This window comes from Heliangelus exortis, chromosome 2 (genome assembly GCF_036169615.1).
Source record: "Heliangelus exortis chromosome 2, bHelExo1.hap1, whole genome shotgun sequence".
NCBI classification, from domain to species: domain Eukaryota; kingdom Metazoa; phylum Chordata; class Aves; order Apodiformes; family Trochilidae; genus Heliangelus; species Heliangelus exortis.
In genome coordinates this window covers 82187843-82199937 of record NC_092423.1, presented here as the reverse complement: position 1 = coordinate 82199937, position 12095 = coordinate 82187843, and the positions used below count along the sequence as shown (strand labels likewise).

Here is a 12095-nt window from a genome sequence, read left to right as displayed (position 1 = left end):
GGCTCTTGGATTTGTTTTTCATCCTGGACGGTAAGAACTCGGTAGCTAGAAACAGCGTTTAAAAGCCGGAGTGGGAGTCTCCCTTCCGAGGCGCTGGAGCCCGGCCCGGGGGTTCCGTGTAGGGCGGCACGGTCCGGCCTGGCTCCCCCGGGCGGCGCCTCGGCCGCGTCGCTCCGGTGCCCGTGATCCCTTCACGAAGGCGGTCAGGAACCTGACCGAAGCGTCGAGTTCTCAGAAATAACCACCAGCATCGGGACAAGTGTCGAGTATCATTATTTACACACACCCACCCACCCACCCTTCGCCTTCCCAACCCCCGCCCGCCCCCCCAATCTCTCTCCCAGCCCTCCCCCTGCTTCTCCTTTCCTTTCCTCCGGAAAGCTCCGAAGCGCTGTTAACAAATGTTGGCTCTTTTAACTGGGGTAATGCCCTTCCAGGAGGTGTCAGGCACCGGGTTTACCAACAGGTGGCCGTAGCGGGTGAGCAGCGGTAGCTCCGGCAGTCAGCAAAGCCGTGATCCAGCTCGCTCGACTCAGGAACGGGGTGGCAGAGAGTGATGGAGAGGAGGGATGCAGGAGAATACTGGTGCCTCACTAACAGTGAGGGGTACCTCTAAGTCATTAGCTGTTTTTTTAAAACAATTGTTGTTATTAGTTGTTGGGTTTTGTTGTTTTTTTGTTTTTTTTTTTCAAGATCTGGAGTTTAGTAGGAGTATCAGAATTTGGCTCTTTGGTTTTAAGGTTGCTGGCTTAACCTGTGACAGTATTTTAATGCTTGCAATCCTTGCTGTACTGGCATGTATTCAGGAGCAAGATAATGGATATTCTTATGTAAAAATACAGGTTTTTGTAGTATGAGCAATATGCAGAGCCTGTTTGCCACCACCCAGATGCATTGTTGCATCCCTGTGATTCGCAGCTGTAAGAGGAAGGTTGCAGGTGCCTTTGGCATTGAAGTTGCAGTCCCTAATCTGGCTTTAAGAAACTGCTGATTATTCACTTCTTTATGTATTTGGTTTGACTGAGCACTTGCTTTGTTTATTTCATTTCTGTCAGCATGAAGGTTTCGTAAGTTTGTTGAAATTAAAGGGGTCGAGCTTGTTTGGTTGGTAGACTTTCAAGGTTTGAGTCAAGTTTTTCTGAAATGATTTATAACTGATTGCTTATGAGTAAGACATTTTTAGATCATCACTAGCATGTGATGGGGGGAAAAAACAGGGCAAAAATGAAATGCAGCTTCATTTTTCTTCATACAATTGAAGATTCTGTGTTGGTGCTGTCATCCCAGGGTGATGGTCTTAGAGGAACTTGGCCAATTCTGTGCCACAGGTAAAGCTTCTTAATGGCCTTCATATTATTCTTGCATAGTTAAGCATATACCTTGTTGGACATGGAGTGAAGGTGGACTGGGTGGCACAGGGGGATAGATGAGCTGCTAAATGTTGTTCTGTGTTCTTCTATAGCCAGAGACTATTGTCTTGCACAAGGCTTCTTCCACACAGCCTGACACTTAAACTGCACTTGTGTCTCAGGCAACTCGGGTGCTGCAGATTGTCCTGTTGCTGGATCACTGGGCACGTCATCAAGAAACCTTTTTTCTCTTGATCTCTGCTAGTTCTTTGCTTCCACAGTGTCTGGCCACTTTGCTCTAATATGTGTGCTGCCGGAGAAAGAGAAGCTGGATAGAGGAATCTGGGTCGAGTTATGGAGGGATCCGCCTGCACCAGAGAAATGGGTGGAAACTCGCTGGCTCACAGCTCCTGCTTGTGCTTCAGCTGCAGGCTCCTGGGTGACTTTCCATGACTGGAGAAACCTGTTGGAAAGTGAAGCTTCTCCACTTCTCCGTTTTAGGCAGTGCTCATTATTACCTGAACTGTGTGCAACTGGCTAGGTATTAGGGTGTGGGGGGTGCAGAGGTAGCCTCCAGGAGGAGTTTTCAGGGCTACCCCCTGCTGGACACAGCTGGGCACCACTGCAGGGCACAGCTGAGCCCCTCAGCCATGGTCTGGTGCCTTGTGGAGAGCCTGTGCAAGATAGGGCAGAAAAAGCTGAGATGAAGGAGCCAGTGGGGCCAGTGCTGCAGCAGACACCACAACTGAGCTGACATCACCCTCAAGGGTCTCCAGCCTGCAGAGAATAGAGGTGAGGAGAAGGCAAGGAGGAAGGGGAGGGAAAGGGTTCACGCCTGTCTCACAGGAGAGGCAAGGGCGTGAACCCAGCTGGCTGCTGTTGGTTTAAGCTCTGGTAGGAAGATTTGCCTTTCCACTTATTTTTTTCAAACTATTCTATGATTCTATGTGCAGGGATGTATATGTGTCCTTTAAATACTTTCCCTCCCCTCCTCGATATTATGTTGAGAAAATATCTAGGAAAATACTTGGAAATATGAAGCTGTGTTTGGGCTACATATATTTGTGGCCTTTCTTCAGAAGTAGAAACTGCAAAGTGAATTAATTTCGTATAGAAGTTACTTGTTAAATAACACCAAATGAACCCAGAATAAGATTTCTGTTGACAGTAGCTTCTTCTTTCAACAACGAAGATGTTTGAGGACTGTCAGAAATTGTCTTTTTGTCTGTATATGCATAGTTAAAATGCAAAAGCACACTACTTGTGTACTTGACACCAGTTCCTCATGGGTATGAGTTTGCTGATTTAAGGGAGAGAATGCTAACTGAGGTTATGGTTAGGCTATTTTATTTTTAGAAATTTTCTTTTTTCATGCTAGCATTTATTCTTTAATGTTAGTATCATATACAATGATTTTTCCCCATCCCAATCCTGTCACATCCTTTTCTGCATCATAAATGAAAACCAATAGTATGCCTCATACTGTTTGCTCACTAATATAATGAGTATAGAAATTTTTTCTTTTATGTCATCCTGTTTTGGATTTCTTCTCTCTTTTCATTGCCATCTACTACTACCAGCTATGCTGACTGAGTGTGTGAAAAGGGTGTGTGGAATTAGTTTGTAAGCCCAACCCAGATATTTTCAATTGTTCAGACTCTTCCAAGTTTAAAAATAAGCGGTTAGACTTGTTATGTGACACTGTTGGTATATGTTTAATTTAGTTGTCATTTGCCAAGACGATCAACATGCCAGGTATTCAGTGAAGCATTAAACTTTTAATTCATTATTTACTTTGAGGGAAGAAGCTGTGGTGAAATGAAATTCTCACTCTTCCCACCCCATCTCTCTGTCCCTAATTCAAGGGACATCTGGTGAAGGACATCTGTGGTAAAGCACAGCTTGCTTTTAACAGCAGCATGGCCAGGATAATTGGAATAAGGCTGATGCATTAATAAGTCTTTAGATATTGACAGGGAAATGGGACTGCTTGCAAATATCATTTTGGCTAATCTCCATATGTGTGTGCATGTATGTGTTTGATTGGCTCAGGGTGGACTTTTGCTGTTGCGCTTCCGTCAGCCTTACGTTAGGAGACATCTGCTTCCAGGCATTCAGTTGCTGCCTCATTAAAACCACTGAGAATACATGATGTTGGATAGCTGGGAGCACAGTTTTTGACTCTCACAGGCTAGGCAAAAGCTTTAGCATCCTCTCTTACCATGCTTATGGACCTAGCAGACCAACAACTGCTCTGTCAAAAACAGCACATGGCCTTGTGAGGATTTGGTATTGACAGTGTAGTAATCAGATGCCTTCAGTAATGTAAATGTCACCTGTGTCTCATCCCCTAGCTTTGAACATAGGCAGTGATGATGTACAGATGGTTACAGATCTCTCGTGTCTTTCGTTATGGCATGGTGATATTTCTGGCATATAATAGCCTACTCAGTCAGGGTGGGAGAAAAAATTTACTCTAGCAATCTCCTGAACACATCCATTCTGTGCTGGTTGAGCTGGTTCCCTGATGCTGGGAGGTTGAACTTATCCTGCTAGGAAGCCTGAGGTGCCTGCAGTCTGTGTTGGAAGCACCTTTGCTTTGCCATTCAGTGATGTCCTTCCATAGTGCAACAAGGAGTTCTAGGAGGTCTTTGGCCTTTCATTTTGCCTTCCTGCATTCTCTGTCAACGTTCTTCCAAGTCACAAGTTCCTTCTTCCATGAGTTGTGATTTTATTTCTTCCATGAGACTTTCTTCAGAGGCTCCTTGCTGATTTGTGAAGGTCTCTTACCACCTCTACCGTGGTATTTAAAAATTGACCAACTTTCTTGAGCTCCCTTTCCTTCCACTGTTAGCCTGTGGGATTCCTGCAAGAAGATCCTTAAAGAGTACAAAATAAGCCCTATGGATGTCCAGGGTTGTAATCCTACTTATTGCCTTTCTTCTTCCTTGTAAAATACTAAACTCCAACATGTGTCCCCATCCTTAATGTCCTCAACCAGACCTTCTTTATTTATTATTGCAAGGTCCAGCAATGCACCTCATTGGTTTCTCTACTACCTGCATCAGAAAGTTATCACTGATGCACTGCAAGAGCCTTTTGGACTGAATATGCCTGTCTGTGTGGGCTTCCCAACAAATATCAGTGTGATTGAAGTCACTCATAAGTACTAAGGAGTGTGATTTAGAGCCTGCTTCCAGTTGACTTGTTGAAGGACTCATCAGCATCATCTTCTTAGGTTGGTGGTCTATAGTAGACACCCACAACAATTCCACCCCCATTTGCATGTCCTTTAATTCTTACCCACAAGCTTTCAACCCTTTCATTCAGCATCTCAGGCTGATGAATGGTCCATGGGGCTAAGGCTGGTTGCTGCTTACCATCCTGCTCCAGCACTGGGTTAATGATTCATTGTAGACAGACATGTATGAAATTAGTTAGGCACATGTACTCTGGCACGCCTGAGATAACCAGGTAGCCTGCAGAGGGCAAAGTTACCTTTTTGCTGCTGGTAAGAAATAGAACCCAAATTTAGTTTAGAATAAAGGAACCTTCCAGTGCTTTTATTTATTTTTGTCAATGTATGAGCCACACAGTAGCACTGTTTTGGGATGAGCCTGTGATAGCCCACTGAATGTATGATTTTACAAGATCTGTTGTAGTAAGACAAGGAGGGCTGCTAAAATACTGAAATAGGGCTCTTGTAATGATAACAGCATTACCTAATTTGACCTCTTGAGAAGTTTACCTCGTGAGGGTAGAATTTTGTGGAAAAAAGTATGTTATATTAATTTTTTTTTCCTCTGCAATTTGTACTATAAAAGAGTGTGGGAGGAAGGAAAATGTTTTTATGCACACCTTTGCTATGGCCTCTATTTCAAGCATGACACTCAATATCATAAGGAGAATTTTACACTGGAGGTTATTTCTCTTGCTTAGGAAGTGAGGGAAGCAAGAGAAATATTGTTTTGGTTTATTTCTAAAATAAAGGGTGTAATTTTTTTCTGGAAGATCTGTCAGGAAGCCTGGATTTCTGTATTACTTGTTGAGAGGGCAGCTATGACTTTCAGAAACTTGAAGTGACGTCTTTGCATCTTTTAGCTCCCTTTTCACCATTTGTGCTTCTGTATTAAACGTGGAAAACCTGTGACTCAACTGGGAAAGTGTGTCTCTTTCACTTTATTTTGATAGATTTCACTCTGTTTCTCCTGCCTTCTTCCTGTTTTGTTTCGGTGCTGTTAGTGTTGGTCCCAGCAGAAGAGGTGTGTCTGGAAGAACCTTGCTCTGTAGGCTGCATCCAGGATTTTCCTGGCCAGGGAAAAGCATCAGAGGGGATGCTAGATCTGCTAGCAGCTGAAAGTCCTCATCTCTCGTTGGGAAGAGCCGTGCCCACATGTGTCAATCAAGCAACTGTTAGGCCCTGGCTCAGAGAATGCTCTCTCTATGCTGGTTATTTCACCAATTATCACTATGTAGCTGACCTTCCCACTTCAGAGGACCCAAGAGGTTGTGATGTGGCAACTCTGACTTTATTTTGCATCTTCAGATTTCCTTGACATCTCTGACCGATTTTAGAATCGGAAATGATACAAGGTCAGGGTCATAATGCATAAAGATAGGCTTGCATTGATGTAGTAAGAACTTAAGCGAACTGTGCCTCTGCAGATCTAAAAGGCAGCTGGCTGGATGTTCAGGGCAGTACCACACAATCATAGAATGTCAGGCTGGAAGGGATCTTGAGGATCATCTGGTCCAACCCTTCTAATATTATTGTTTATATGAGATGCCTCAGCACACCATCAAGCTGAGACTTAAAACTTTTCAAAGTGAGGGAATACACCACTTCCTGTGGGAGACCATTCCACTGTTTGATTGTCCTCATGGTGAAAAATTTTACTCTTGTGTTCAATTGGAATCTTCCCAGGAGCAACTTGTGCCTATTTCCCCTTGTCTCGTCCATGTGACTCCTTGTAAATAGGGAGTCTCCATCTTTGTAGCTGCTCTTTAAGTACTGGAACATTGTAATAAGGTCTCCCCTATCCCCTAAGCCTTCCCTTTTCAAGGCTGAACAGACCCAGTTTTCTCAGCATCTCCACACATGGCAGGTGCTCCAGTCCTCTGATCATCCCTGTGCCCTTCTCTGGACCCTCTCCAGCCTGCCTGCATCCTTTCTGTAGAGCAGGGACCAAAATTGGATACAATGCTCCAGGTGTGATCTGTAAAGCACTCAGTAGAGTGGGATGGTGACTTCTTTATCTCTGCTGGTGATACCCTTGTTGATGCAGCCCAGCATCCTGTTGGCTGGCTTTGCTGCTGCAGCACACTGTTTTCTCATATTGAGCCTCTTAGCCACCAACATCCCCAGGTCCCTTTCCACACGGCCAAGTGGATCCCAGTCTGAACTGCACTCTTGGGTTTTGTGTTCCCAGGTGCAAGACCTTACACTTCTCCATATTGAACTTGTTTAAGTTCCTGCTAGACCACTCCTCCAGTCTGTCTAGGTCTTCCTGTAGCGTGGCTCTCCCTTCTGGAATGTCAACCTCTCCACTCATCTTTGGTGAGCAAACTTCATCAGTGTGTTTTTGATCCCAACACTCAGGTCACTTATGAAGATGTTAAATAGCATCAGCCTCATGCAGTTGCTCTCAGCATTCCAAAGCTTCTCTCAGTGCCATGCTGCTGGTGCTCAGCTTTGTGACCAGTGCTTGTAAACTGTGTTCAAGCTGGGGGAGGCATCAGGTGGAGCTGTCAACACAGAGGTGAAAGTGAGCTTTCTACCAGGCTGGAAATTTGGCATTCTGCAAGGTCAATGGCAAAACTCCCATTGACTTCACTGAGCCCAGGATTTCTTTGTTTTGATTTCTGTCACTTGTGGGGAAGAAACTCTGTAGTTAATACATTCCTAACTCTTCTCCTTTCATTCAGTGTTCCCAGGTGGCAGCTTTCAGATGGGACAGACACCCTTGTTTCAGCATAGTCTGCCACACAGCTTGTGTAGCCTTCGTTTCAGCATAGTCTGTCAACAGCTTGTGCAACCATGCAATGCCAGATTTTTACTTGATTTTCATTTCAGATTAAGTTTATTTAACTATGTTTGTTGCCTCAGTTTTCTTGGAAAAAATTTTTTGTTTTTTTTTCCAGTCATTGGTTTGATTTCAGTTTTATTGAGAGAAAGAAAAATAAACGTAATATAATAGCTTTTTATAAGTCTCTGGAAAGCTGGTGGGTGGTAAAGAGGAGGGGTCTCATAACCACTCCACTGAGAGGGATAGCTGCAGGATAAGGTCCAGGGTTGAAGAGAGTCACTAAATGCTCCAGAATGGAGGTAAATTTTGGTGAGGCTTCTCATCTCTTTTAATATCAAAATCAGTCCAGACAAGACAAGCTGCAGGTAATCAGATATCATTCATATTGCTGTTTCTTTGGGTTTTTTTTTCTCAAGGAGAAAGAAATTTCTCTTGGTTAAAAGATGAGGTCTGAGTTATCATACTCTATTGGTGCTTGGTTTTGAGGGATGTGCATCTTCTGTCATTTCAAGTGTAACTTTGGGCAGTTCATGTTATAAGGTGGTCTGATAAGCCCTGCTTCTTCTGTGGGTTTTGTCAGGCTCTACTGAATTTGCAGCTATCTTAGCTGTGTCCACATTATCTAGCTTGTCACTGCTGTTATGTCCCATCAGTACTCAGCGAGCAGCCTCAAGCATGTTTGCATTGAGTAGCATTTTGTCTTGGGTTAGTGCAGTGGTGTTTTGGCAGCGGGGCAGGAGGCACAGGGGTGGCTCCTGTGAGAAGCTTCTGGAAGCTCCCGTTTCCAGTCCCTGCCCCACCACTGGCTAAGGCCAGCTATGGGAAGCTGAATGTGCCTCTGTGAGTAACATGTTCAAGAAAGGGGAAACGAAAGTGCAAAAATATAAAAAAACCACCTGCAGAGTAGAGTAGAGGAGGAGGTGAGAGAGCAAGGACAGAGCAAAGACACCAAGGTCAGTGAAGAAGGAGGGGGAGAATGTGCCCAAGCAGAGATGTCCCCGCAGCCCATGGTGAGATGGCAGCTGTGCCCCTGCAATCTATGGAGCAGCAGGGTATGGAGCAGTCCCCAAAGGACCACGGTGGGGTAAAAGTGGATTTGTAGCCCCTGAAGTGCCACAGGTGGGCAGATGTGAAGCTGCAGCCTGTGCAGCATCACAGAGAGGGTCAGATGTGTTTCTGCAGCCACGCAGGACCCCGTGTGAGAGGAGGTGACTGCTCCCGCAGTAGCCGTGACTCTGTGTGCAGCCCAGGCGGGAGCAGTCTGTGCCTGAGGGACTGCACCTGTGGGAGGGACTCGTGTCCCAGGGGATCCTGAAGGACTCTCTGCCATGAGAGTGTGTGAGAGAAGGATGTGAGAAATCCTCCCCTGGAGGAGGAAGGAGCAGCAGTAACAACACATGGTGAACTGACCCTAAACACCCCCTGCCCCTCCCATGTGCTGCTGAGGGGGAGGCAGCAGTGAAGGAATTTGGGAAGGAAAGAAGGGAGGACTGTGAGGGAGAAGGTATTAAGATCTGGCCATGTTTTCTCTTTCTCCTGGTGGATTAAATTAGGGTTTTTTGATTCTTCCCAAGATGAGCCTGTCAGGTGTTTGCCCGTTACCTTAGCTAGTGAGTGAAAATCTCCCTACCCATCTCTTGATCAAAGAGCCTTTGGATGGATTTTCTCCTCCTCAACCCCCAGTGGGGTGGGTGGTGAGCGAGTGGAGGCCTGGTTGATACCAGCTGGAACTAAACTTTGACACATTTAAAGTTCCTGAGTGGTAGATAGGTACCTTTGCTCTCTTGGTAGTGTCTTCTCATTTGTAACATACAACAGCATTCCTTGGCTTCCAGTCTACTGACAGGGATGATGCTAGGGCTTGCTTTTACTCTGTGAAGTCCATAGTGATCCAGATTCTTGCTTATCTGCTGTGTCTTGAGCCAGTGCCACATGTCAGTAAAATGCCCAGAATAATCGTCCCTAATCTGAATGTGCATGATAAAGAGGGGGAGGGTATTTGGCTGCTTCCTCTCTCATTTGATACTGTCTGGGTGTGGAGGCATGCCTGATTTATCTAGATTTTCTTCATATTATGCTCCCGTTTGCACTGCATGAGGCTCTTAAGTGTTCAGTTGATACCACATCCTTTTTTGTTTTGTGAGATGTAAAATCCATTAAATACCACGTGTGCCTACAGGATACATTAAACAGAATGCTAAATTGAAAATAGCTAGATAAATGGGTTTTGATGAAATTCAAAAAACGATAAAACATTTCTGTTCTTACTTGATAAATCAGGATTAAACTTCAAAGTTCTACTAATCAGCTGTTTGGTGTTATAAGTGTATTTTGCCATGTTAACATTTGCAGTTTTCTTCTTCATCAGACTTTCTGCTTTTATATTAATCTAGGTCTCTTAACTGCAGCACGGAATTGTAGTAGGGTTTACTATTTAATCTTAATAAATACAATTCCCTAATATCCATTCAAACTAAGATGTGATTCCTCTGTCATTTAGCAAGAACAGAGTATCTTAAAAATAAAAGCAAAATATGTGTGGTTCTGACAAGACATTTTGTTGAACAAATAAATGTCAGAAAAATACATAGAAAATGACCTGGAGCAATGAGATTTCCAGATAAATTCGAGGTCTTAAAACTTTTATGAGTATTGTGTAGAAGTTGGATATTTCTGTGTTTTATTGATACTGTGTATTTGTATTATTAATCTTCTCTAATATACTGATCCATGTGATTTCTTACTGTGTGATGGAGTGTGAATTAAAACTGAATTATAAATGCTAATGAAGAATATGATTAAGAGAGTAAGGAATGTCCTGGCATCTCTGTTTCTATACTCAGCATGAGAGAGTAAAATGTATCTCACAAAAATGTATCATTAGATCTTTATAGGGGATTTTTTTTTATAGCTCTAGAAAAGCTTGTCTACCCTCTAGTTCTGGTTCTGGCTTCTTTTGCAAATGAAAAATCAGAATAGATAAATGTCTTGGTACTAGATTAGCCAATCCAAGGTAAGTAAATTGTGTCTCCTTATTCTCTCTCCTGTGTGTCAGCAACTCTGAACTTTTGAATACATAGGAACAGTGGGCATTGGACTTAGATGCAGCCTCCCCCTTCCCACCCCAAGAAATCTGATGTAAGGTCAGCGTGACAAGATCATGAGTGCTTCTCTAAGAGCAAGTAAACTTGAGAGGAAGCACAGAGCCCCTTCCCTCTTCTGAGAGCTCAATGCTCTTGGAAAATAAATGGCTTCTGTAGGTGGGCCTGTGATGCTTTGCGTGTCTCCTGCCTGGAATAAAAATTGATGTTCAGAGGTTAACTCTAGGTTTCAGAAAAAGTACAGATACCTTCTGGCCTCCAACCTATAAAGACACAGAGTTCGTTGCTACTGATTATTTTTCTCCTGGAAATATGTATTTCTAATGTCTTGAAAAGCCCTTTTGGATCTTAGGGATGTTCTGAAACTGAGTCAAGATGCCTCCTCACACTTCTCCACACCCTTTAACTTCTTGACATCTCCCTCTTCTTTGGTACATTAGGGTGTGTAAGTTTTCTGAAGTAGCTGCTGTTGCTACCATTTGTAGACAGATGAACTAATAGGCTTTTCAGGGAGATAACATAGATAATGTGGGTTTAATTCTTCAAATTCTCCCTCAAATAACATTGCCTGCTTTTTTTTGTGGGATCTGTTTGTGTAAGGGTGAATAGGTGACATAAACTTCACACTGGTAGCACACTCCTAGAACATTCTCATTAAATGAGAAATTATCTGTCAGCTTATAGTTATGTGTTAATGTATACCAGAGGTGTACTTATTTAATCAGGTAGTCGTTCTAAACATAATTCTTCCCCATCTTCTCATCAGATGGATGCTTGTTTAAGGCTGGTTTTAGTTGAAACAGGTATCAGTATAATTATTGTTCTGTAGTAATATCAATTTTCTACTGAAGTGCTCGCCAGCTTGTAAATATGTTAAAAAAATTGGAGTTAGGCAGCACAGTACATCACATCAGAATTTCACTAACTCACAAGTGTTTTTCTCTGATTCTTTCAAAACTATTCTGCCTTCTCTGTCCCTTGTAAACAGACAATAAAGAAAGCACTCACTTTATTGCACTAAAGCCTAGAGACTCGGAGGATGACATAGTGAGGCTAAAAAGTCTGTGGGCTGAAAAACAGAGCATAGTCTGGGATACTTTTGCTCAGTAATACACAGGGGGAATGCACCTTGAGGGTTACATTGTAACTGACAGTGCTAGTCACCACAGGACATTTAATAAATCAGTGTTGCTAAGCAATAAACTTTTATATTTGTTTATCCAAAGAGCATTATTGGAAGTGATTGTTGGTAAGAGATTAGGAAAGGATAACCACACTGAAATCTGTACAGCACCTATCACTTCAGGGCACACACTGTACGATGTGACTATTGCTGAACTAGCTTCAGGTTTGCGCAATCACCTTTAGTCATTGACCCCTCTAGAAACAAATTATCTTCTTATTGCTTTCTGACTGATGTAATTGTAGGGTGTTAATATATCCTATTCCAACTAATAAGTAATCTTTCCAGACCCAAGAGTTTTCCTAAAGAGCTCAGCATGAATTGTGGAATCGGGCACAGCCAGTGAGGTGAGAGCTGTAGTATCCTAACAAAAACACAGCTGGTGGGTGAGTGAGTGAGTGCATTTAAAGAATGTGTATTTTCCTTTAACATGTAG

General features: G+C 43.3%; 1 protein-coding gene across 22 annotated transcripts in view; it reads left to right on the top strand.

Moving 5' to 3' along the window:
- COBL (cordon-bleu WH2 repeat protein) overlaps positions 1-12095 on the top strand; it is a 174509-nt gene that overhangs the window by 34156 nt on the left and 128258 nt on the right. The window lies entirely within an intron of this gene.